Source organism: Elephas maximus, chromosome 22 (assembly GCF_024166365.1).
Source record: "Elephas maximus indicus isolate mEleMax1 chromosome 22, mEleMax1 primary haplotype, whole genome shotgun sequence".
In the NCBI taxonomy this organism is placed as follows: domain Eukaryota; kingdom Metazoa; phylum Chordata; class Mammalia; order Proboscidea; family Elephantidae; genus Elephas; species Elephas maximus.
Genome location: NC_064840.1, coordinates 63073149 through 63100746, shown reverse-complemented (window position 1 = coordinate 63100746; position 27598 = coordinate 63073149). Strand labels below are relative to the sequence as shown.

Here is a 27598-nt window from a genome sequence, read left to right as displayed (position 1 = left end):
TAGAAAGCCAACATTCAGCAACCCCATTCCAGTGTATTCTAATGATATGTTCCTCATGAGCCCTCACTGGCTACATTCTTAAAATCCAGATTTCTAATAACTTTCTGCTCATGACGATTTAGGTTTTCTCTAAGATGATTGCTGGAGCCCTGGTAGCACAACAGTTAAGAGTTACGGCTGCTAAGCAAAAGATCAGCAGTTCAAATCTACCAGCCGCTCCTTGGAAACCCTATGTTGAGTTTTCTCTAATGACTCCCTATTACTGTTAAGATAAAGTCCAAACACCTTGTGGAGTTTCAGCAGGGCATACAGAATCTAGCTTAGACTTCTTCAACTTTATTTTTCCATATTCCCTGCTCTCTCCTCAAACAGAGTCCTCCCTGCACTGAATATTTTCTTAATGCTTCCGTTGTTCCAAGTCATCCTTCTTCTATGGACTCCCTCCTACCCCCAGCCCCAATCTTTACCTAATTCTTGGTTATCGGATTTCAGCTTATAAGTAACTTCCTTTGGGAAGCCATCCTTGACCCCTCCATACACAACACATGCACGCAACCCTAAAGGTGAGCTGTCCCTCCTTAGGTCCACCCATAATATCCTTTGCTCCTGCTATCAAAATGCATCAAACTATAGACTGTTTACTTTTCTCTACCCCCAGCCACCACCATAGCATTACACTCTATAAGGACTAACGTTAGACATATATATTCCCAGCATGTATTTCAGTCCTTTCTAGAATGAGCATCAGAAGATGGGGTTCTGGTCCCAGATTTGACTCTTAACTAGTTGTGTTTCTGTGGGCAAGTCATTTCCCCTTTTTGGACCTCAGTGTCTGCATCTGAAAAATGAGGACTTGGACCTCCATCTTCTACAATAAAGGGCCCCGGCAATGCGGTGACTTTGGAATCACATCGAGAGGAGATTGATTCCCCCTCCCAGCCCTTATATGGGACCTCAGCTAGTCTCAGGCCTCTGTGTCTCTATTTGCAAGTTCTCAGATCTAGGTGTCTCCATGTGCTCATATGTTATTATAAGGATACTGTCTACCTCTCAAGGTTGTTGAATTTCTACACAAGCTAGCACCGTACATAATTTTGTAACTATCAGTCTTGTTTCCATGGGATGAAGACTGACTCTTCCATTACATGACATATATCACCATCACAGTTAAGGCCCAGGGGCATGCAAGGACACCCAAGGATGGAGCCAATATTCATGAAGCCTCTACTATGTCCTAGCCGCGATGTTACCTGTGTCCACACATTTGCATGATCACGTGGTATAAGAAGCATGGATGCTGCTGAGCTTTTCTGGGTCCCCCCTGCTTTATATGTAGAACCAGGCAAGTTGGAGAGCTCCTGGTGCTCATCCCTGCATGGACCTGAAACATTGTGTGTTCACGTGGATGGATCTAAGAACATCAGCGTCCAGGTCTCGGCAAAGGAAGTTATGGGGTCTTGGGAAGATGGCAGGATTGTCCAAAGCAGTCTGAAAGGAACTGGGGATGGGGAGCATGAGGAAAGACAGAGACAGCAAGAAGAACTTGGAGAAGGAAGCAGGAAGTAAAGGAAACAAAGTGGAATGGGAAAAGAAGGAAAAGAGAGAAGACTGGGAGGACAGGAAAGAGGTGGAAAGAGTTGTAAGCACGAAGGCCCATTGTGTGCGATGGTTGGGAGAGGCAGGATTCACGGTGATTTCCTGCCAGAAGCCTGACTCCAGCCGGTAGATGTTTCACATACTAAATATCAAAGGGTTCTCAATAACAAATGTACTTCCTGCCGCGTCTCCAATCTGTCTCCTTTGCCAGCAAGGGAGCTTTGGAATTTAAACGGTGTGGGGGCAAGGAAAGAGACAGAGTGGGTGTTTGTGTAAAGCCATTTAAAGTTTTCTCAAGTTTACTTATGGGCAACAGAGTCCCTCAACTTGAAGCAGGCAACATCCCTGCCGAGAAGGCTCCCAGCCCCCCTCCTACTCTCTCCCCAGGAGTGGATGGGCCACTGGTCACATGCTGGGGGGGGAGCTGGTTGTCCAGGAATCTGTGAAATGTTAGCCCACCTTAGGGTGGCATTCCCCCCCGCCCCCCCCTTTTTTTTTTTTTTTAACTTTTCCTACTCTTTCTCAGAAACAGGGCCTGTGCCTCCACACCTCTGTTATACATATTGGTTCTGACAGCTCAAATTAATATGTCAGATGCTGTGATCCTCGCTGGCGACAGGCCTTTTGACCCTATCAGCGCAATCTGCTTCCCTGATTGAAAATCTCTGCGCCTCAAATTGATTCAGAGTTTTATAAACATCCTGCAGCCATGATCCAAGGAAACCACCGATGAACAACCTGGGAGAGCTTAATTTGCCCTCCTTTGCCCCGTCCCTCCAACTAGCAGAGCAGCGGGACTGGGCCAAGGAAAGAGATTGAAAGCAAGGCCTTAGACGGGGCAACCTGGTAGGCTAAAACCCCAGGGACCTCCAACTGAGCTGTGCCCCCCCTCCAACCGCCACCCCCTGCCAAAAACCCACTGCCAATCTGACTCATAAGGACCCTAAGGACAGATGAGAACTGCCCCATAGGGTTTCCAAGGCTATAAATCTTTACAGAAGCAGACTTCCACAGCTTTCTCCCAAAGAGCAGCCACCAACCTCTTGGTTAGCTGCTGAGTGCTTAACCACTGTACCACCAGGACTCCCCACCACCTGCGTGCACCCTAAAATGCAGTTGGAAAGGTCCAGTGAGGGAGCACTTGATTAGCCATCAGAAGGCCCAGGCTATCTGGCTCTGCCCCTTACCAGCTGTGTGACCCCGGAAAAGTTTTTAACTTCTCTGAGCCTTGGCTTTCTCTTCTGTAAAATGAAGACAATAACAAGCACCCTGCTAAGTCAACAAGATTGCTGTAAGGATGGAGTGAAATGATGCTTCCTAACAGTACTGATGGAATGCAGGGAAGCCTTACTGTTTTCTATCACTGAGGAAATGGGTGAAACAAAATTGGCAAAACGTTGGTAATCGTAGACGCTGGGAAACCCACACATGGGGATTCGCTATGCTATTCTAATTTTACCTACATTTGAAACTTCCCAAACTCAACTTTTTAAAACAATATACATCGATCCAGGAAGTATCCAAGTCTTAGAAGTATGTGTGTGTTCATGCATTTCTGTGTGTGTGCATGCAAGCGCACACGCACGTACACAAAGGGACCAAAAACAAAAATTCCATCGCCATCTTAGTTGATGTCAACTCAGAGCGACCCTAAAGGACAGAGTAGAACTGCCCCATAGGGTTTCCAAGAAGCACCTGGTGGATTCAAACTGCCAACCTTTCAGTTATCAGCCGTAGCACTTAATTACTATGCCATCAGGGTTTCCACACGAAGGGACAGTTCCCTGAAAAGGAACCATCAGTGGGGAAGGGACAGAGCTGTCTAAATAGAGATCACCAGTCTGTGAGGATTCTTCCACGGAGAGTCCACCCACTTCCTCCAGTGCCCTGAGCACCCTCCCTGGGCCTCTAACGTGGCAGAGCACACGGGACGATGGTGTACCCATCCATCTGCTGCCTCCTGCAGAGCACCTGGAGCTCTTTGAGTGCAGGGACCGGGGTCTGTTGTAGGTACCTCACTCCCTCCCACCCAGCACCAAGCACACTGTTGATTCAATCAGCAGATCTGCTTTTCACAGCCACTCTGCTGGCTTTGCCATGCTGAGGCTGCTCTCCCGCCAGGCAGCCAGGATGCCTCCAGCACCTTCCATCCTGCTCCCACAGTGTCCCAGGCTCAGCTACCCTCAGACTGTCAGCCTGGGGAAAGGCAGAGCGGACTGGAGGGAACAAGCATCATTACTAAGGAGAGGGTCAGATGGGTTCAGGTTCTAGCCAAGAACGCCGAGGTGGCTCTGCTAGACTTACAAGCTTTGAGCAACTCTGCCTGACCACCCTCAGCAGGGGTGGGTCCTTTACTGGTCAGCCTCTCCAAAGGTCACAGCAGCAGTAGGAAGGGCAGACCCCAAGACACTGGCTGTTCCATCCTCCTCCCCACATTGATGCTGCAAGAGAACACAGATTTCCCTCTATCTTCTCCAAGGCCCACAGCAGCCCCCACCGGCCCCCACCACCCCTCAGAGAAGTGCCATCTGACTACTCCACCCACTCCTCTTATCTGCCCCTAACACGTCCCCCTGGGAGGGAGAGAGGATGGGCAGGAGGAAGGAAGAATGACAGCGAATGGGAAGAACAAGACTCTTATATGAACCAAGAGACACCAACCAAAGTTATACCCATAATAGGGCCCCAACTTTTCACCCCAGGCTCCATCATAAACCACAGAGGAAGTTCTCACCAATCTCAGTTCCTCATTGTGAAGGCCGATGGCCAAGAAATTCATGGCTCAGCAGCCTAGCAGACAGGTCCTTCTCGCTGGTCCCCTCCCCAGGGCTCTAGAGAAATAATGGCCTGAACACAGTCACCTCCCTTATTTCCCCCAATTTTTTTTTTTTTTTTTATCTTAGTCTCCTAGCACTGCTGGAACAGAAATAGGAACAGAAATGTCACAGGTAGATGGCCTTAAAGAACAGAAATTTATTTTCTCACTGTTCAGGAGGCCAGAAGTTCAAATTCAGGGCACCGGCTCTAGGGAAAGGCTCAGACTGTGGACTCTGGGGGAAGGTCCTTGTCTCTTTCAGCTTCTACAATGCTGACATGACATTCCTCCATTCCTGGGTGATCTTCATGTAGAATCTATCTTTCCCATTTGTGTTTGCTTGTCTCTGTGTCTAATCTGCTCCTTATAACTCAGAAGTGATGAGGTTTTAGGACATACCTTACACTGATATGGCTTCATTAATATAACAAAGAAAACTATCTCCAGACTGGATTATATCCACAGGTATGCAGAGTGGACACAACTCAGTCCATAACACCCCTCCACTTTCAAAGTAGTCACAACAGCGAAAGGCTTTCTGGCCAGTCTTTTTGAGTGTAAGTGAATGTACTCATTGCAATTTGCTTCCAAAGAAACAAACAAACAAAAAAAAACACCAAACCCGTTGCTGTCGATTCCAGCTAATAGTGACCCTATAGAACAGAGTAGAACTGCCCCACAGGGTTTCCAAGGAGCAGCTGGTAGATTCAAACTGCTGACCTTTCGGTTAGCAGCTGAGCTCTTACCCACTGTGCCACCAGGGCCCCTGCCTTCAAATAGATGACTACAAATAGATCAATACTTACTTCTTCAAATTCCATTCATCTAGCTCTCTCGTTCTCTCTCTCTTTCTCTCTCTCCAGCTGCATGGCCCCAGGTGTGTTCAGTCTAGGGAAACAGATGGCCTTGGGCTCACATCCTAGCAAAGTATGTAACCTTTCTGCATTTCAGTGTCTTCATCTATAAAATGGGGATAATAATTGTATCTACCTCAAAGGATTGTTCAAAGGATTAACTGAATTTATATGTCTGACACATGACACGCAGTAAATGCCCTATGTGTTACTGTCGTCGTGGTGGTGGTTAATATCATTATTATCACGGTTGTTATTTGTTAGGAACCCTTGTTTCTGGCTTCCCAAAAAGTCATCTCTTTCTTCTCTCCCTCCAAACCGAGCTTACCCACCTCTTCGTGTATCAAGACATCTGTTCTCAAAGTCTAGATCATTGCTCAAGACTAAAATATGTTTTTTTCTCTCTCAAACTCTTCCTTTCTACAGTGCTGATGTTCGTCTGTTCATGACGCTTTTTGAACCTCAAGAAAAAGCAACAAAATACCTTTTGTTCATCCATGAACTTATGTTAATAATCACCACCTGTTTACAAAGCTCTTTTATTTACAATATGCCATTAATCCTTTATGGAAGCCTGGAAATGGTAGGTGATCTTCCCAAGGCCCTATCATAGAGCCACAACTGGCCTATCTAACTCCACATCCAGTGTCCTTTCTAACCCTCATCTGCCCTCTGAGATACCTGAAAATAAACACTAGGCCCACGAGACACCATTTCCCAGTAAACCCTTTCCCCTCTCACATAATAAGGGGTCTCTACACCACCAGGGTTTCCCTAGAGCAGAGGGGAAACCCTGGTGGCATAGTGGTTAAGTGCTACGGCTGTTAACCAAAGGGTCGGCAGTTCGAATCCGCCAGGCCCTCCTTGGAAACTCTATGGGTCAGTTCTACTCTGTCCTATAGGGTCGCTATGAGTTGGAATCGACTTGACGGCACTGAGTTTTAGAGCAGAGAGTCATAACCAAAAAATGGTGATGAAGATGAATTTAGGTCAACACGGAAAGATATTATGATATACTGTTGATTTAAAAAGCAGGTTACAAAACATCATGTACAATAGGATTTCATTTTTGAAAACACACACATACACACAAAGAAAAGTCTGGAAAGAGAGACACTTAGTGTTGACAGTGGTAGAATGAGTAGATTTTTTTTTTTAATTCTTTTGATTTATCTTGTATTTTCTAATTTTTCTACAAAACACATGATTATATTTGTAATTAAAAAAAAATTAAGACCTAAGGGAAAATGAACACAAATGTGCAAATGCTTTACTGTTCACCCATGAGCTGCTGGATTTGGAGATTTCTACTTACTGAGGAGAAATGGACAAGCGAGAGTTTTGTCTCTCCACAGCCTCTCCGCACAAGACCCTGAACCCACATATCAGTCGCAGGCCCCACTTTTCCAGGAAAGCCTTCTTTCCTCTTCAACCTCAAAGTGAGGTGAACAGAGAAGAAGGAGCCATCAGGGTAACAGCGGGAAAAGCTGGCAGTGACAAGCTCTGGAATTTGGAGCCGGAGGTACAGCATGAGGGAGCTGGGAAAATAGGTACTAGAGAGGGCAGGTCCCACAATGAGTGTTGCAAAGGATGAGGCTGGACCAAAGCCCCAAGGGCCCTTTCTTCCCATGTTCCATGGGTTTGTGGAGACAGTCATCCCACTGGCAAGAGAGGCAGATGCATCATAAGACATTTTTACCTAACATAATTTCAAATTCTCATGGACTTTCTGGAGCCATGGAGGCTGGATGAACCCCTGAAACCATTTCCCGGAGATAATCTTTAAACCTTAAACCAAAAATATCCTCTCAAGTCTACTCAAAACCAAACAATGGTTTAGCTTAACTAGTAAAGAATGTTAGTCTTGAGCATCATGATCTTTTCAGAAATATCTATATGGGATCATACAGATGGGATGACATCAAGAACATCATACATGAAGAAATCAAAAGGTCATTGAAAAGACAGGAAAGAAAGAAAAGCCCAAAATGTATGTCAAAAGAGACTCTTAAACTTGCTCTTGAACATAAAAAAAAGTAGCTAAAGTGAATGGAAGAAATGATGAAGTAAAAGAGCTTAACAGAAGATTTCAAAGGGTGGCTCAAGAAGACAAAGTAAACTATTATAATGAAATATGCAAAGACTTTAGAGTTGGAAAACCAGATGGGAAGAACATGCTCAGCATTTCTCAAGTTGGAAGAACTGAAGAGAAATTCAAATATTGAGTTGCACTATTGAAGGATTCTATGGGCAAAATATTGAACGATGCAGGAAGCATCAAAAGAAGATGGAAGGAATACGCAGAGTCATTGTACCAAAAAGAATTGGCTGATGTTCAACAATTTCAGGAAGTAGCACATGATCAAGAACTGAGGATACTGAAGGAAGAAGTCCAAGCTGCACTGAAGGTATTGGCAAAAAACAAGGCTTCAGGAATTGATGAAATACCAAGTGAGATGTTTCAACAAACAGATGCAACACTGAAGGAGCTCACTTGTCTATGCTAAGAAATTTGGAAGATAGCTACCTGGACAACCAACTAGAAGAGATCTAAATATGTGCCCATTCTAAAGAAAGGTGATCCAAGCAAAAGCAGAAATTATCCAACAATATCATTAATATCACACGCTTGTAAAATTTTGCTGAAGATAATTTAAAAACGGATGCAGCAATTCATAAACTGGGAACTGCTAGAAATCAAGCCAGATTCAGAAGAAGACATGGAATGAGGGATATCATTGCTGATGTCGGATGGATCTCAGCTGAAACAAAGAATACTACAAAGATGTTTACCTGTGTTTTATTAACTATTAAAAGCATTCAACTTTGGGGCTCATAACAAATTATGGATAACATTGCACAAAATGGGAATTCCAGAACACTTAATTGTGCTCATGTGGAACCTGTGCATAGACCAAGAGGCAGCCATTCAAACAGAACAAGGTGATATTGCGTGGTTTAAAATCAGGAAAGATGTGTGTCAGGGTTGTATCTTATTACTATACCTCTTCAGTCTGTATGCTGAGCAAATAATCTGATAAACCGGACTATGTGAAGAAGAATGTGGCATCAGGATTGGAGGAAGCCTCATTAACAACCTGTGCTATGCAGATAACACAACCTTGTTTGCTGAAAGCGAAGAGGACTTGAAGCACTTACTACTGACGAAGATTGCAGACTTACAGCCTTCACTATGATTACACCTCAACATAAAGAAAACAAAAATCCTCACAACTGGGCCAATAAGCAACATCACGATAAATGGAGAAAATATTGAAATTGTCAACGATTTCATTTTACTGGGATCCACAATCAACACCCATGGAAGCAGGAGTCAAGAAATCAAACAATGTATTAGATTGGGCAAATCTGCTGTAAAAGACCCCTTTAAAGTAAAGATGCACTTTGAGGACTAAGGTGCATCTGACCCAGGGCATGGTATTTTCAATGGCCTCATCACATGTGAAAGCTGGACAATGAATAAGGAGACCAAAGAACTGACACTTTTGAATTATGGTCTTGGAAAATAATACTGAATATAGCATGGACTGTCAAAAGAAAGAACAAATCTGTCTTGAAAGATGTACAGCCAGGATGTTCCTTAGAAGCGAGGCTGGCAAGACTTTGTCTCACATACTTTGGACATGTTATCAGGAGGGACCAGTCACTGGAGCAGGACATCATGCTTGGTAAAGCAATGGGTAATTGCAAAAGAAGAGGAAGACCCTCAGTGAGATGGATTGGCACAGTGGCTGCAACAATGGGCTCAAACAAAGCAAAGATTGTGAGGATGTTGCAGGATGAGGCAGTGTTTCGTTTTATTGTACATAGGGTCGCTATCAGTCAGAACAGACTCGACAGCACTTAACAACAACAATGGCATGTGGGATCAAATTAACAACAGCAATTCAAAAGATTAGATAGGAAACTTAAGGAGCAGTCCAAAAAAAAAAAAAAAAACACCAAACCCATTGCCGTCAAGTCGATACCAACTCAAGGCAACCCTAGCGGACAGAGTACAACCGCCCTATAGCATTTCCAAGGAGCGCCTGATGGATTCGAACTGCCAGCCTTTCTGTTAGCAGCCATAGCACTTAATCACTACACCACCAGGGTTCCCATTAGGGAGCAGTGAGTTTATGTTAATGGAGGAAGAACAACTCAGAAAAGGAGGCCGAGCATGTTTGTACAACTAGGAGAATTAATCAACGTCAGTGTATTGTACATGCACAAATTGTTGAATTGGTGCGTTCTGCTGTGTATATTCTCAAGAACAACAAAAATAAAATAAATTTTTTTTTAACTTTTTTTTTTTTGCCTACAAAGGAGGATTATTACAGGATTAATGCCTTTCAGGCAAGGAAGAAAAAAAGAAAAAAGCAAGCTCTGTGACCTTGGATAAGTCACTTCCTTACCAGTAAAAGATTACACCAGATGGTTTCTAACTTCCTTACAGCTCAGATGTTTTCAGATTCTAAGACAATGACCCTTCCTCATAATTTTGCTGGAACTGATCACATTTCATCGGGAACTGCAGCATCGTAGGTGCTCAAATAAATTTAGCTTCCTTCCTCCTTGACTCAGTGGTTTGGTGGGGTTTTTTGGTTCCCTCTTTCTGCTTCTTTCCATTCCCATGACTATCATCAGTTGCCAGTTCCTCCTTCTGGGTTAAAGGAAGAGAGAGAAAGAAGATGGGGCATTAAGGAAAACCCCAGCAGTTTATACTGGCAAAGGAAACCCAAGCAGAAGAGAGAAAATATTCATATGCTCTGACGTTATTGAGATGCCTATCAGCTTCCAGAGAATTTGGACCAGAATCTTCCAAAGATGGCAGGATAGCGGCAAGTGTAACGGGAAAGGCAACGTGTTACCAGTCCCAAGGGAAAGCATCCAGCAAGCTCTCCTCTTTGATCCACCAGCTCCAGGACCAAAGACTTTAGTCTCTGTTATCAGATCTTGATAAAGCTCCATCACTCAGTTCACAGGGGGGTGGGGGCCAGGAAGAGGCCAGGCAGGGATCAAAGGCTTCACCCTCTTCCCAGACCTGTCTCCTGGCTGCCTTGGCCTAGCAGGTCCCAAAGGGAATCCTGAGACAGCCCATCTCTTCTCAGTGTTCACAAGCAGATTATTCTCCCCAGATAAGCATCTGGGCACTTCTCAAACTTCTGGAAGAGCCTTCTCAGTGCCAAGGGCATGAGGGAAAGGCAGCTCTCAACTTGTCCAGTGATTCAGAGCCTCTCCTCTGTCTCCAGACAAGAGTAAGCCCTTCACATACAACCTCCCAGCAAGGCAATGGGGTAGGGGCCAGGGCGTGGGGTGGACCTGGAAGCTGGAGTGGAGGGGAGATCAGGCCTTATGGTGAGGAGGGGGTGGCTCATCTACCCTGCCTTCAAGTCTCAGTGTGAGGCATCATGAAGAAGAAGATGGACTCCGGGGATCAGTACAGAGTCTCTCCCCAGGTAAGGTACATCTGTCTGAGAACTTGAATTTTTTCTTATGTCATCTAATTTGAGCCTCACTACAATCCTTTTTTTTTTTTTTTACAATCCTAGGAGGTACTCAAGACAGTTAACATTCTCATTTGACAGATGGGGAAATCTACAGACACTGTGACCCGTGCAAGATCACACAAGTAAGTAGCAGAGCTGCAACCAGAGTCCATGTCTTCTGGAACCATTAGCCCCTGCCTGTCTTCCATCTCTTCTCTCTTAGCCCAGATTCCATGGGCCATCACTTCAATTTCTCTCTTGCAAACATGCTTAACTTGCTTTATCCAAGGGTCCTTGCATCACACACACCTGGCCAAATCCCAAGCCACAGGAACCCAACTCCCCAACCCCACTGTGGCTACACTGGGATGACCAGGCACGGCTAGAGGAAATCATACAAGGGTGTCGACCAACTTCCCATAGTGCCCTTCAAACAAAGTCAAAAACCTTAACATGGCCTACAAGGCCCTGCACAAGCTGCCACCTACTTACCTCTCCAGCCACATCTCCTTAATTCGTTCAACAAATAATTACTGAGCACCTACTCTGTGCTTACCAGGCTCTGTGCTCCTTCCCTTTGCACCCTGTACTCCAGCTGTGATAAACTTCTTTCAGTTCCTGAAATATGATCCTTCTCACCCCCAAGCCTCCCTCTGCTTAGGAGACTCTTGCACTGCCTTCCCCTGACCAACATCCCCTCTATTCACCCTTCAGATCACAACCTACTTATGGCTTCCTCTGAGCAGACTTTGCTGACCTCCTAGACCAGGTCTGGTTGTCCTGCCAATGTGCACACATAGCACCTGTTCACCCTTCATTATGGCAGTCTTTCATAAGATATGTTTAATTACATGCTCTGAATTGCTCACCATTATATCTCCAATGCTCAGTAAACATTTGTTTCAAAATGTTTGTTTATTAAAGCTTGTTTATAATGAGCTTTAATAAATATCCATGGAAATGAAGACTTTGCTGTGAAATCACTACACGTGCACCTGGGGCCACCCGATCTGTCATTGGGGTTGGATAATCAGATCAGATTAATAAGGTTGCTGTTCAGTTCTGACCCCTAATGTGTCCCTTCATCCATAGCCTTCCCAAAGGATGACCACTCCTCTGTCCTCCAAAGGAGACCCCCAAAATATTCAGGGCCTATCTGAAAAGTCTGTATAAGATCCCACTTCCACCACTGCTTTGGTCCCTTTTGAGCCTCGATGTTGGAGACACTCAAGGAGAAGAGACTAGGGTATGGCAGGCATCTCTGCTTGGAGCCTCTCCTTGCCAGAAGGTTGAAGCTAAAGAGGAGAGCCATAGAGTCCCACTCTCCCCATTGCAATCTCTCTCCCACCGTCTGCCCTTCAACTCCAGCTCAACAGTCTGGTCTCTTCCCCTATCCCCACAATTTTTCATTGGCAAAAGTGCTGGGCTAAGAGTCAGGACTTTTAAGGGTGTAAGCACAAGCTTAATGTTTGTGAGACTTGAGGCAAGTCCCTTAGCTCCTCTGAGCTCTACTATTCTCATCTATAAAAATGGAGATAATAATACCTACCTCTCTCTGTGTGTTGTGGAGGAAATGGAAAACGATACGCAAAATTCTTTGTGAAATGTTCTGTAGATGCCAGATATTACAATCTATATTCTTCCCCATCCCTCACAGCCCTCTTCCTTTATGAAGTCTCCCAAAATGACCATGGCCCATGTTGTTATTGTTAGATGCCATCAAGTGGATTTCAATTCATAGCGACCCTATGTACAACCGAAGGAAACACTGTCCAGTCCTGTGCCGTCCTCACAATCGTTGCTATGTTTGAGCCCATTGTTGCAGCCACTGTGTCAGTCCATCTCATTGAGGGTCTTCCTCTTTTTCAATCACCTTCTACTTTACTAAGCATGACTTCCTTCTCCAGGGTCTGGTCCCTCCTGATAACATGTCCAAAGTATGTGAGATGAAGTCTCGTCATCCTCGCTTCTAAGGAGCATTCTGGTTTACTTCTTCCCAGACAGATTTCTTCATTCTTCTGGCAGTCCACAGTATAGTGAATATTCTTCACCAACACCATAATTCAAATGCATCAATTCTTCTTTGGTCTTCCTTATTCATTGTCCAGCTTTCACATGCATATGAGGCCATTGAAAATGCCCTGGCTTGGGTCAGGTGGGAAACCCTGGTGGCGTAGTGGTTAAGAGCTCCAGCTGCCAACCAAAAGGTTCGCAGTCGGAATCCACCAGGCAGTCCTTGGAAACTATGGAGCAGTTCTACTCTGTCCTACAGGGTCGCTATGAGTTGGAATCGACTCAATGACAACAAGTATATAATGGGTATACGGGTGGGTCAGGTGTACCTTAGTCCTCAACGTGGCATCTTTGCTTTTTAACACTTTAAAAAGGTCTTTTACAGCAGATTTGCCCAACGCAATACATTGTTGGGTTTCTTGATTGCTAGTTTCATGGGTCTTGATTATGGATCCAAGTAAAATGAAATCCTTGACAACTTCAGTATTTTCTCCGTCTATCATGATGTTGCTTATTGGTCCAGTTGTGATAATTTTTGTTTTCTTTATGTTGAGGTGTAACCCATACTGAAGGCTGTCTTTGATCTTCATCCATAGTAATAGCTTCAAGTCCTCTTCGCTTTCAACAAGCAAGGTTGTGTTATCTGCATATTGCAGGTTGTTTATGAGTCTTCCTCCAATCCCGAAGCCACATTCTTCTTCATATAGTCCAGCTTCTCGGATTATTTGTTCAGCATACAGATTGAATAAGTATGGTGAAAGAACACGACCCTAACACACGCCTTTCCTGATTTAAACCAAGCAGTATCCCCTCGTTCTGTTTGAATGGCTGTCTCTTGGTCTGTGTACAGGTTCCACATGAGCACGATTAAGTGTTCTAGAATTCCCATTCTTCAAAATGTTATCCATAATTTGTTATGATCCCCACAGTCGAATGCTTTTACATAGTCAATAAAACACAGGTAAACATCTTTCTAGTATTCTCTGCTTTCAGCCAAGATCCATCTGACCTCAGCAATGATATCCTTCATTCCCCATCCCTCTTCTGAATCTGGCACCTGGCCCATAAAAAAATCCCTAATTACTGTTGCTGTTTAGGAGCTTTTTCTTATATGTTGGGGTTTGGAAGCTTTAAGTAAGTATTTAAAATGGAAAAATAGAACAAAAATGTCTTAAATATATAGTATGCTTTCTGAGAAGTCGTGATGATAATTATAGTACCTACCTTATAAGCCCTTGTTATAGGGATTAAATGAATTAATATGTAAAGCTCTTAAAACAGTGCTGGCACATGGTAAGTCTAAATGAGTACTAGCTGTTTTTATCATCATCGTCATCATTATTATATGCTGGTGTGTGCCTAGACAGCCTCTGAAGGAATATTCCAGAAACTGTCTGTGATGGCTGCCTCTGGGAAGAAGGAACAAGGTAGTTAGGGGACAAGAATGGGAGCAATTTTCCTCTTCCCGGCATATTTCTTTATACTTTTTTACTTTTAAACCACTTGGATGTATTACCTATTAAAAATAAATAAAACTTAAATTTAAAATGCAAATGAATGATATAATCAGCATACATACATATAGTCCTGATTTTGTAAAGTCATTTGGCTCTTCATCATCGCCAGTTTGCCTCTGTCAACAGGTCGCAGTTCTTCATCTTCATCACCATCACCATGACAACTGCTGTCTATTGAGCTATTGACCCGCACTGAGCTCACTAACCCCATATACCAAATTATTTGACCTTCACATCAATCTTGAGAGCTAGGAATATTCCCATTTTAGATGTGAAGAAACCGAGGAGCCCAAAAAGTTAAAAATTAACCCAAGATTCTCCAGCTAGTAAGTGGCAAAGGAAGGACCCTATCAGGCATGTGCAGCTTCTAAGGCTCCATTCTGGGGACCATTGCGCTCTACCACCTCAATCCTTCCTGCCCCCACCCCACTCCCACCCAGCCAGTTGGTGCATGACCCACAAAATGGACCAAGGTTCTGAAGAAAAGAGCTTGTGTCATCTTTCTTTATATTCTCCATGTCTGCCTCCTCCTTCTCCAAAAAAAAAAAAAAAAAATTATAATAGCCTTCCTAACTCTGGACAAGTATAAAACCAAATCAGTTGCCGCCAAATCAGTTCTGACTTATGGTGACCCCGTGTGCGCATCAGAGTAGAACTGTGCTCCACAGTGCTCTCAATGGCTGATTTTTAAGAAGTGGGTCCCTGGGGCCTTTCGTCTAAGGCACCTCCGGGTGGACTCCAACCTCCAACCTTTTGATTAGCAGCTGAATGGGTTTACCACTTACTCCACCCAGGGATAAGAATGGGCACTTGTAAAATATTTGCTGAACTTAATTAAATTAAACTTGTTGTCCAAAACATAGTCCGTTCCCAGGTGACGATCTTCATCACCCTTATCATCATCACAGGTAAACATCTCATGAGTAGTCTACACTGTGCTAGGTTCTGGAGAAGATCCATGAACACGTCAGTCCTGGCAGATCTGGAAAAAGCTTCCACATAATATTTTGGGTGAATGAGGAGGGAGCTGAAATCTATTGCACATCCCTGCCTTTTGTCCCTTCCCACCCACACACACCCATGTACATTTCTGTGAAATAGCCTCAGTTCAGACGAGGCGTTTCAGCCATAAATCTATCACGGTGGGGCAAGAGGTTCTATTTAGCAATTACAGAGCTGCCATTGCACAGCAATTATCAATTCAAGGAGGAAAGGAGCTCAGCTTGCCTATCTCCCTTATCTCGGGCTCTAGCTGAGATACCTGTCAAAACAAGAGCCAGCAGGGCCCAGGGAGCTGCCTTTCAGGTTTGACATCTCTGAGGCCAGGCAAGGTGCTTCCAGACAGAACTGGAGCTGAGTGCCCTCCTCAGATGGGAGGAGGTGTGGTGCGGAAACAGGATTTTCCTTCACCCTTTTGATTCTTGGGAGAAAGGGGCCACCCTGCCTGGTAAACTTGGAATCTGATCCTTCTAGAAAGTTCTAGGTCAGAAGGATTTTGCCCCTAACACTTCCTCAGAGAAGGGGAAAGTATCCATAGAGTTCCAGATAACAGAATCCGACTAACCTGCGCATATCACTGCAAAGTTTACAAAATACCTTCTATCCATTACCTCGTTAGCTACTGTGTCATAAGAGCCCTACGAGGTCAGCAGGGCAAGTGTGTTACCCCTGTTTTTCAGATGAGTCACGATGAGATGGAATGTCCTGTCCAAGATCACACAATTAGTTAATGACATCTATTAGGCTGAACCATTTGAAACTGCCAATAAAGATGGAAAACCACAAGTCTTTTCTCCCTCGATTCAGAGGGCAAAGGAGGTAGAACAGTTACTCACGCCTTGACGGTTGCCTTGACCTGGCAAAGCCCCAAGGGAGCCGGCGCCAGTCTGCTAGCCTGAGGCCCACACACAGCCAGCAAACCCACAGGTCAGATGGTGGACTTGGGGGAGGCTGAGAATAGTTGTCCTGTCTTGGTCCTTCTGCATCCTCTGCTCCACTCTGTGCTCTAGGACCAAGAGGGGCAGCTGGGCAACCTCCACAGACTCTCAAGTGACTGAGCAAGGAATCACATGAAGAGTATAATACCACTCACCGTCCCAGGCCAGGCTTCACTTGCCCACTGGGGGGCACAATGTTTCTGCTCTCCTCCCCATGGAAATAACATTCCTTCTTAAGGCTTCAGGTGTTACCTGTATCTCCTCTAGGCTGAGACCCTACATGGCTATCTTTCCCCTCATCTCTCTCCTGACTTTGTCTCCAGGCCCTGGACTCCTTCTCCAAGGTCAGCAGGACTTTTGTTTGGGGCTGCTTTGCCTCATTGCAATCCACAAGCCCAAAATCAGAATTATTCTACTCCCCTGAGGGTCCCACTTCCTCTCCACTTTCTCTCTCTCTCCTTCTCCCTCTCCCGCCTTCTCTCTCTTCTCAATTTCAAAACCTCAGATCATCTGTAAATCCTCTGAGTCCCCTCTGCATTTCCAGGAAGCAAAACTCCCTCAACTATTTCATCAACTTTAAGTCTCATTGCATTCTACCAAAGATTCAAGGTAACCCATAAAAAAATAAATTGGTGTTCACTCAATGGGCAAAAGCAGGAAAGGCCCTGGCACATTTGCAGCAGGGAGGGTCTCTTCCTCCCCTTTGCCTGTGGCCCTGACTCTGGACTTCATCTCCTTGAGGTTGGAATGGGGTCTTTTTTATCCACCACCTGTACATAGTACAGTGCCTGACACATAGTAAGGACACGAGAAACTGTCCCTGCACCAGGCACGTGGAACATGTAGTTCTTAACACTGGTCTGACTTCTAGGGTTCTCCAACTTCGGGGAAGGAAACCAGAAAAGAATAGAAGGGGGAGGTGTTTGTTTAGGGATCCCTTCACTCTCTCTGGCTACTTTCCATTTTTAAACCTGTCTGCTGGTTTTCCATTTTTTAAGCCCTACAAAGCAGACAACTGGCATGATCTCTGGGAGTGAGAATTATGAGGTCGCACCTCACCAACGCATTGCCTCTCTTCTGATCAGTGCTAGAAAATCTAATGACAGGGAACAAAGCCCAGCTCTATGTAACCGTAGATGAGGCTTCAAAAGCAAATACACATTGACTGAAATTCACACTAGAGTATAAGTGACTGCTAGTAGGTCTTTTCTTGAGAGCTAATTGATGAAGATACCTGAAGGGAGAGATGAAGGCTCCTTACAGATGAAAAAAAGGAGCAGCCTGAGTCAAGGCCATCAAAGTGCTTTGGTGGAGAAAACACTGTGCTGGGAGTCTGGAGCCAGCAATTCTAGGCCCAGCTCTACCTATAACACATCCTGTGATGTTAGGAAAGTTGTTCTACCTTTATGAACCTCAATTTACAAATCTATAAAATGGAATTATTAAATTAAATGATCTCTAAGGTCCTTTCAAAGAGCACTGGTGGCACAGTGGTTCAGTGCTCAGCTGCTAACCAAAAGGCCAGCGGTTCAAACCCACCAGCTACTCTGTGGGAGAAAGATGTCACAGTCTGCTTCTGTAAAGATTACAGCCTTGGAGATCCTCTGGGGACAGTTTTACTCTGTCCTATAGGGTCACTATGAATCAGAGTAGACTTGATGGCAACAGGTTTGGTTTTTTTGGTTTTTTGTGGTTTTTTTTTTTTGGTGTGTTCCTTTCAAGATCTGACAAACTATGATTCAGTTATTTCACAATTTTGTCTCCACCTGTTTAGTTATGCATTCTTAACCTAACACTGTGCACGTAACAACTATTTATCATGAATGGGCCTAAAAATTCCCGTTGTTCAGACCATGAGTCAAACAATGCATCCCAAGTTGATTTAGAAACTGAGGTCATCATCACCATGAAAAATATAAACAGAAGACTGAATTTCAATATGATTACCATCCTTGAGGATAACAAACTTGAGACTCAACTAGACGTGAGATAAAACCCTGCAATGGCACGTACGAAATTAAAATAATCCCTCAGATTTGCAGAGTGATTTACCATCAACCATGCTCTCTCCGGAAACCCTGGTGGCAGTAGTGGTTAAGAGCTACAGCTGCTAACCAAAAGGTTGGCAGTTCAAATCCACCAGGTGCTCCTTGGAAACTCTACTGGGCAGTGCTACTCTGTCCTAGATGGTCACTATGAGTCAGAATCAACTGGACAGCAGTGGGTTTGGCTTGGTTTTATGCTCTCCCATAACTTGATCGTCTCTAAAACCACGTGAAGCAGACAGGGCAAGAATCATCATCCCCATTTCGTAGATTTAAAAAATGAGTCTCAGGCTGCAGAATCACAACAAGTCAGTGACAACCGAGACTCCAACTCAGATCAAGTGATTTTCACGTTCCCTACCCCCACTTACCCCACCGTGACCTCCCTTTTTCATTTTTCACTTCTCATTCCAGATCCGAAAGCCAGCTAGTAAAAGGCAGAAGGAGATAAACTCCGGAGAGAGACCTGAGTAGGCAGCAAAGGCAATGGAGTCTAGGGTACCCACCATTTGCTCTGTCTGCTCTTGCCGTTGTGGCAGCCACTGGGGCCTGGGCGTCAGAAACCATCCCACTAGCTCCTAGTTTTCATGCTCCCTCCCTGCATCTGCCCTGGCCACAGAGCTCATTGGTCTCCACGACCTTGACCAACGTGACGTCCGTGCAGCAAGCAGGAAGGTGGTTAGCTCTCCCATGGCCTGCTTTCCCAGGAGCTCTGCCTAGCCAAGGCCAGGTTTACTCTGGGATAATTGCAAAGCAGGAGACTTCTGCTGGTGACTAATCAAGCAAATAGGACAGAGGTAAGAACAAACCCAACCAGGAAAGGGAGTGGGGGTGGAGAGAGAGAAAGAAAAATAAAAGAGAGAGAAAGAAAGAAAGCCGCTTTAATAATAGGGTAATTGCCCTGTTTAGGATTACAATCTGCCAGCGTTTCACTAAACTTTATGACACATGATGACAAGTTAATAGGCCAGATACCTCACTGTGTGCGTTAAACAGATGCCCCGGCCTCCTGGTGCAGGGAGGTAACCCCCAACAGCCAAAAAAGAAAGACAAGCCAAAAGGGAAAAGCCAGCAAGGTGTGGGGGAGGGAAGCCAAGAAGGTGGGGAAACTGGTTATTTCTGTTGTCAAAATGGCCCCAGCAATAAATCACCATTAATAATTCTGTCATCTATCAAAGACAAGCCCTGGTTGCCAAGGCCTTTGAAGTGGCAGCACCTATAATTTCCCACCTATAAAAGGCACCTTTGTGCATATATCATGCTGGAAACTGACAGGAGCGAGACACCGAGAAGTTCATAACTTCTCCACGCCCATCCCAACAGCGAACCCAAGAAGACATGCTCACTCCCCACTCATTCACTCACCCTGGGATGGCCCCAGGGTCCAGGCCTGTCTTCACTCTCTCTGCCTCAGGTTTGAAAGGCAGAGGGGTTGCTGAGGCCCCCAAATGGCAGCGGACATGGGAGGTAGTGGTGGGGGGTGTCAGGGAGAGGGCGCATGTCCAAGCAGATCTGGAAGCTTCCAACCCCACCAACGAGCTATCCTCTTGGGTGACTGAGGAGTGACACCCAACAGCCTCCGCTCGGAACTAATCCCCAAGAGTGAAGACCTGGATAAGCCTGAGGTCTAAGGTAATGCTCCTCAAGGGGTGGGCCCTATCATTAGAGCCACCGGGGCAACTGTTAAAAATGCCATTTCCAGGGCCCCTCCCAGGGCATAGCTAGGCAAGACTCGATGAAGTGTGGTCATAGCCACGTGCACCTCTAGCAAGCTCCTCAACAAGTGATCTTCATGCACAAAAGTCTGGGACGCACCGGCCCATGGTCCCTTCCCCCTGTCAGGCCGGGATTCTGAAAACCATGGGAGAACTCTGGATGGAGCCTGAAGCTCAGCCCAGGGACAGGCCTGGCCAGAAAGAGCTAAGGACCTTACAGCCACCCAATCTGCTGGCAATGTCTGAAACTCCCATTTCCTGAAGACTGGGATAAATCTTCTGAATTAATTGAACCCAGCCCTCTAATCCCCTACTTGACTTTGTGAGTGATTTGTCCCTAGATTAAAAACAGACCCAGAAAGCCCACATACTATCCAAGGGGAAAGATCCTACTTGTGTGAGGTCTATTTAAATGTGACTTAGACCAAGAATCCCCAGGTGTCTCTAAAAGTGAACATTTATGGGGCACATACTATGTCTTCAAAAAAAAAAAAAAAAAACCAAACCCATTGCCATCGAGTCAATTCCAACACTTAGCAACCCTACAGGACAATGTAGAACTGCCCCATAAGGCTTCAAAGAGCAGTTAGTGGATTCAAACTGCCGACCTTTTGGTTAGCAGCCAAGCCCTTAACCACTGAGCCACCAGAGCTCCACTTTCAAAACTATGTAAAAAAAAAAAAAAAATTTTTTTTTTTTTTTGGAGGTACAAATGAGGAAACGGTTAGGTAATTTGCCCAAGATCAACAGCTAGCAAGCACCAAGCCTGGCCTTGAGCCCATGTCTTTCTGGCTCCAAAGCCTTCAAAGTCCATATCTCCAGCCCCTAGACTTTCCTACCTTCTCTCTAAACATGCAAATGGTGAACTGTCAGCATTTGAGCTGCCTACGCTGCCTTTGAGAGCCTGCTGAGCTGCTAGGAGTTAAGGACTGGATTTTATCATTTTATGAGGGATTTAAAGCTACTTTTTACCTGTGGGGCATTGTTCTGAAATTGTTGCCATATATATTTATGTGTTTTATATAAGCGCATATGTAGTTTATCGATAGCAGTGCTTGCGTGCAATTGTTTTGTGGACCTGCTCAGGTTTGAGGTCCCAGGGACCCCTGTCTATACCCCCACAATCTCTCTGCTGACGGCTCTCCCCCACAACTAGTCGCTTCCCCTCTCTGCACCTCAGTTTCCTCATGAATAAATGAGAGGGTTACCTGTTGCTATTGAGTGATTCTGACTCATAGTGAGCCCATGTGACAGAGCAGAACTGCCCCATAGGGTTTTTTAGGCTGTACTCTTATGAAAAACCCAGTGCTGTCGAGTCGATTCCAACTCATAGCGACCCTATAGGACAGATTAGAACTGCCCATAGAGTTTCCAAGGCGCGCCTGGCAGATTCGAACTGTCGGCCCTTTGGTTAGCAGCCATAGCACTTATTCACTATGCTACCAGAACTCTATTGGGCAGTTCTACTCTGTCCTATAGGGTCGCTATGAGTCAGAATCAACTCGAAGGCAGTGGGTTTGGTGCTTTTGGTTTTGGTACTCTTATGAAAGCAGATCACCAGGCCTTTCTACCACAGTGCCGCTGGGTGGGTTCGAACCACCAACCTTTAGGTGAATAGTCAAGTGCAAACTGTTTGTGCTACCCAGGCATCTTACGAGTTTAGGCTAGGTTATTTCTACGACTCCTTCCATCGCTAGCACCTCTGATTCTAAAGAGAGAAAAGAATGGTTAGAGTTTTCCTCAATGGTCCCTCCTGCCCCATTCTTGAAAAGCTAAAACGTCAGCACCAAAGTCTCAAAGTTTGCTTCAAATCAAACAGAGGAGCTTCAAGGTCTCCTGAGTATCAACAAGAGAAATTCCTGCTGCTCCATCCCACCTTCCCCCATAGTGCCCCAAGAAGCCCACAGTCACCGTGATGAAGAAAGCCTACCTGGGGAGACACACCAGCACCTCCCCTTCTAGCCGCTTCACAGACCCTCTTGGGCTTCATTTCATTCTCTCCAGAAGCTTTGAATTTTTCACAGTGTTGGTCACACAGTACTGAGGTGTCTTCAAAAGCCCTGAGGCTTTGATTCCATGAACCCTAGAGAGGGGCGAGGAGGGGTTTTCTAAGGCTTAGCATGTTTCAGAGCCTGGTGGATGCCTCCTGGGGTCATAATACTGTACTATGGGTAGGGCGTCGGGAAATGGGCTCACGGTCTGGCTTTCCTAATGATGACCCTCGCCGTGGGCTGCACAAGCCCTTCAGCTTTCTGAGCCTCAGTTTCTTCTGTAAAATGAGAGAGGGTTAGATTCAAGATTCCTGAGGGCACTTGTGGCTCCTGAGTTTCTGTCTTTCCCCACTCTTATCCATTCACCTATAAAAGCACCATAAAGCATTTCATAACCACCCAGGTGAAAAGGCACACACACACATGCACATACACGCACACACGTACACACACATGCAGAGGGGCGCCCCTGCACCCCTGGCTCTTGGCTCCCCGTTACAGGCTCTGCTTTTTCTCCCCCACCACAAACAAGGTTTCCTCGGCCTCCAGAAGCGGCTCCCAGGGATGGAACGGCCCAGCCAGGGCTCCTGAGAGGACAGCTTCTTGGCAGAGATGGGAGTGGGTGGAGTAGAGCAAATTTTTTTCCTTTGAGGCCCAAAGCGCGCTGTCAACCCTCTTCAGCTGCCCTGAGGCCTGACAGCCACAGAGAGAGATTTACGACCTGGACTGCTTTGATCCAGGCCTCTGATAAACATCAGGAACAGCGAGACCCTAAGCCCTGAAGAAGAAGGTTTATGGATTGGAATGCAGCCTCCTGGAGAAAAAGAGCTGAGGAGGGGTGTCCGGGACAGGTTGGGCCATTAAAGTCCTCTCATCCAGCAGAGCCCCTGTGGTCCTCCCTTGCCCTTTGGGAGAGAAACAATGCAAGGTCGGGGACTAGGGCCTCTGAAACCAGAGAGGGGTGACCCTGTCAAAAGTTACACAAGTGAGAGCGTGGAGGGGTGGGCCCAGGCCTCTGAGACTCCCTCACATCACTCATCTGTTCTTCCAAACAGTGTTACCTGTGTTCCTCTAAATGGTAGACTAAAGGAGATCAGTAGAGAGAAGGCGCCAGATAAGATTTGAGTTGAGAAAGGAATGAGTCACCCAGCAGGCATTCTGGGTTTTGCTGTTCCCATTCTTGTTGTTGATATTGTTATTGTTTACCATTCACCTCTGCCTCCTTCTGAAAGGACTGAAGGCCGCCTGAGATCACAAAACCCTCATGGTTTTCCCCTTGCCCTCCACTTGGCCCCTCAGGGCAACTGGGAGCCCATGTTACCTCAAGAAAGGACCCCAGCTTTGCTGATTGAAAAGAGATCCCAGAAACAGAGCTACATTCAAGGAGGAGGAGGAGCCAGCTGGCTTCATCTGGACACTTCCTCTGATTGGTCACCTCAACTTTAAAGCCTCAGCCTTTCCAAGCCACCTCCACAAATCCGTTCCCCTCCATAAAGGGACTTCTGCCAAACATCCTCCCGTGGGCTGGGGATGGGGTAGAAGGGCCCCCACAAAGCAAGTGAAATGGACAGGGTCTCTGGCCTCTTGGGGTCTGGAGTGTAACAGAGACATCAGCAGACATACAACTACAGAGACATGCTGATAGACTTGCAGCTATTCATCGTGACCAACAAACCGGTCTGAGGCCTGCGCATGCAGGAATAAATACATATTTGCTGAGCACCAAACTGGGACTAATGACCCTGGCCTGTCTCCCGGGGTCATCTTGAGAAATAGCTGATGTCAGACGATGAGCGTGAGCAGCTGTTCTCCATTTGCACTCAACGAGAGGAAAGACCCTTAAATTATAGCAGGAGGGATTAAGGTTAAACATTAAGAATAGCTTCCTGGCTAGGAGGGTTGTGAAACACTGTAATGTGTTACCAAGGGACTGTTGTAGAAATTCCTTTTTCAACCAGACTTTAAAGAGGAAGGAGGTTGGTGATCTGCCCAGCATGTTTTATTAGGAACTTTATTAGGTCATCTGGTTCGTCCTTCTGGAGGCAAGAGCTTGGACTACATTTCCACCGAACAAGGCCTTTCTGGACACTGGATGACCTCTATGGTTCCTTGCAATAAAAAATGTTGTGATTCTGAAAATTCCCCACACCCTACACCACAAAAAGGGAATCCAGAGGCATCAGCAAGACCATGCTTTCAGGTCTTCTTCCAGGACTTTGCTGGCAGTGGCAGACTTTAACAATTGTTGTTGTTGTTAGGTGCTGTTGAGTCAATTTTGACTCCTAACAACCCTAGAGGACAGAGTAGAACTGCCCCCATAGAATTTCTTAGGCTATAATCTCTAACGGAGAAGATCACCAGGTCTTTTTCCTGTGGAGAAGCTCAGTAGGTTGAAATTACGAACCTTTCAGTTAGCAGCTGAGTGCTTAAACACTGAGCCACCAAGGCTCCTCAGACGTAACCGTAAGAGGGGAAATAGGGTGTTTTTCTCTGTGATCCTCCTTTGCCCTTTGGCAAGTGGAACAAGGCAGTTATTTACCAGCCAGGCCCAAGAGAAGCCCCACCCCACCCCCATCCCCAGGCAGGACCATTCCCTCAGATGGGCCAACCCCAGGATGTCAGATCAGCGCATAACACTTCCAGGACAAACAGGGTACTGATTCTGATCAGAGGGAGAGAAAGGCACATAATAAAACCATAACATTTTATTGACAGACGGACAATCCCATTTCACAGATAGGGAGACTGAGGCTTAGACATGAGCAGTGTCTTCAGGCAGTTACTTTATATCAGAGCTGAGATAGGAAAACCTTGTACTTAGAGCCAGAAAATCCTGGTTCAGAGCCTGACTTTACCACTAGCCAGCTGTGTGACCTCAAATGAGTCATTTAGCCCCTCTGGCCCTCAGTAGCTTCATTTGCAAAGTGGGAATGTTATAAAGATTAGGCTTAACACATGGGGCACTACAGTCTGCTCTAGAACATCATAGGCCTTGAACTCACCACCCTTCTATATTATTACTGTGCTTCTTTCTGTTTGTCTAGCTGCCTTACACTTAGTTGTCTAGCTTGAAAAGTAATTCTTATACATTCTCAGACGAACAGAAAAATAAAATGTTTAATCTTTAAGACCATGGAAAGTGTGTAATTGTCCTCAGTCATGATCTTATTCAAGTTATTTTGCAGAGAAGAGATCAAGGGTGCCCATGGGCCCCCAGAGAAAGACCGAAGAGAACGTGCTGGAAAGAGGCCGTGGGATGGAGGAAGATAAGCTTTGTTGACCTCTCAGTCCTGTGGGAAGCCAGCCTGCTCCCTGGCCCTGAGTGTGATTTTCAACACATTAACTTGAAATCCCAGGTACACACTAAGTCATCCTTTGGCCCCGAGTTTCTTAGTACCCTCCCCTTCCAGAGTTCCCAGTTATCTGGTACAGGGATTAGCACCCAGAGGGTCTCACAAAGTCGTTCTTGACTAACTTGACTAGCCCAATGTCGGGGTTTGTAACACCAGGGTGGGGAGGGAAGGGCAAGCCTCCTCCCCAATCTCTATGTCTCAATCTTCCCAGCCCGCTCCTCTGATGGCCCCCTTCTCTTACCTGCTCCAGTCCCTCCCCAACACACTCACCTTCAGGCTCAGTCCCACCCCTGTCTCTAAAATCAATCCCACCCAAGGCAAAAGGGATTGAAAGAAACCCAAGGACATTTGTGAGTGTCTCTTATTTGCAAGACTCTATGTCAGCAAACATTATCTGATTTGATCCCCCAAATAATCACACAAGATAGTTATCATTACTAGCCCTTCACAGATAAAGAAATTAAGGGTCAGAAAGGTTAATAAGCTGTCCTAGTCACACAAGGGAAACCCTGGTGATGTAGTGGTTAAGAGCTATGGCTACTAACCAACATGTCGGGGGTTCGAATTCACCCGGTGCTCCTTGGAAACCCTATGGGGCAGTTCTACTCTATCCTATAGGGTCACTGTGAGTCACAGTCGACTCGACGGCAATGAGTTTGCTTTTTTTTGGAGTCACATAAGCACCAACGTGGCAGGTTTGGGGATTAAGCCCCAGTCTCTGAGGTTCTGAAGCCCGGCCTCCTTTCCTGGGGAGCTGGCCCCAACCCAGGCCTGGCATTCAGCAGCAAGTCATTCTACCCGAATGTTTTTGGCATTGCTTGCAAGTTCTGGTGTTACAGGCTTCATCTTATCCCTGGGTCTGAGTCTCCATTTCGGTGACATCCCATGTCCCCTGGAATTGGCAGAACCCCACCCCCTTTTTCCAGGAATCGACTCAGTAGCAACAGGCTTGGTTTTGGTTTTGGTTTGGAGTTCTGTGGACATATCAGACACTGGCCTGCCTGGACTTTGACGCTTCCAGATTCTCCCTCACCATGAGCCCCCTGACTGTCAGGAGGTCCACGCCCTCACCCCATCACACCTGAAGATAACAACTTCCCTGGGTAGCCACCCTGTCTGTTACCACCTCCTACAGGTACATGGCATACCTGCAGAAAGGGACTCTCCCCAGTGTCTGCTTATCCTACCCGACCCAAAACCCAGTGCCGTCAAGTCGATTCCGACTCATAGCGACCCTGTATCCACTGCATTTGCCTATTTTGCTCCCCCCACCCCCAGATTCCCCCAATCATGCCCAGACCAAAATGCTGCAACCTGAAACACCTCCAGTTAGGGTCACAGCAGCAAAGCAGGTAAGAGAACAGACTCTGGAGTCAGACTTACTACCTGGAAGCTCTTGGACAACTACTTATCTATGGCTTAGTTTCTCCAATTGTAGCATGAAAATATGATGTAAAATGGAGATAGCCCTCACAGGATTATGATGAGAATTAAATGAGTTAATATTTGTAAAGCAATTAGTACAGAACCTGGCACATGGTTAGTGCAATGTTGTGATTGGCTGCCTGCTCCTTGGTTCTGGGTATGATTTTCAATACATCAACTTGAAATCCCAGGTACACTAAGTCATCCTTTGGCCCCAAGTTCCTTAGTAGCCTCCTCTTCCCTGGTCAGGCCCTGACTCATGGCGACCCCACGTACAATAGAACTAAACACTGCCCAGTCCTGTGCCGTCCCCATGATCAGTGATGGATTGGACCATTGTGATCCATAGGGTTTTTCACTGACTGATTATTTTGGAAACACATCACCAGGCCTTTCTTCCTAGTCTTAGCCTAGAAGCTCCACCGAAACCTGTTCAGCATCACAGAAACACACAAACCCTCACTGACAACGGGTGGTGGCTGTGTGTGAGGTACGTTGACCGGGAATTAAACCTGGGTCTTCTTCATGGAAGCCAAGAATTCTGCCACTGGCATTTACGAAGCAAATGCCTTTGCCCTCAAGTCTTAAACTACAGACCAGAGATCTAGTCACAGGCTCAGGGAATCTCAAGGTTGGAAAGACCCCTCCCAATACATAGCATCTGAGGATGAGCAGGCAGCCTCTGGACTACCTGTAAGAACAGAGGGTTTGCTCCCTCACAGGCAGACTTTTTCAGGGCTAAGTAGTTATAACTTATTTTTTGTCCCCTGAGCTAAAAGCAGCCTGCCTGGAGCTTCCACCTCCTGGCCTGAGACCTGACCCCCACAGCCCAGCCCCACACTCCCTTC

General features: G+C 45.9%; 1 long non-coding RNA gene across 8 annotated transcripts in view; it reads right to left on the bottom strand.

Moving 5' to 3' along the window:
- The window catches only part of LOC126065328 (uncharacterized), a 303221-nt gene that overhangs the window by 141671 nt on the left and 133952 nt on the right, over nt 1–27598 (bottom strand). The window lies entirely within an intron of this gene.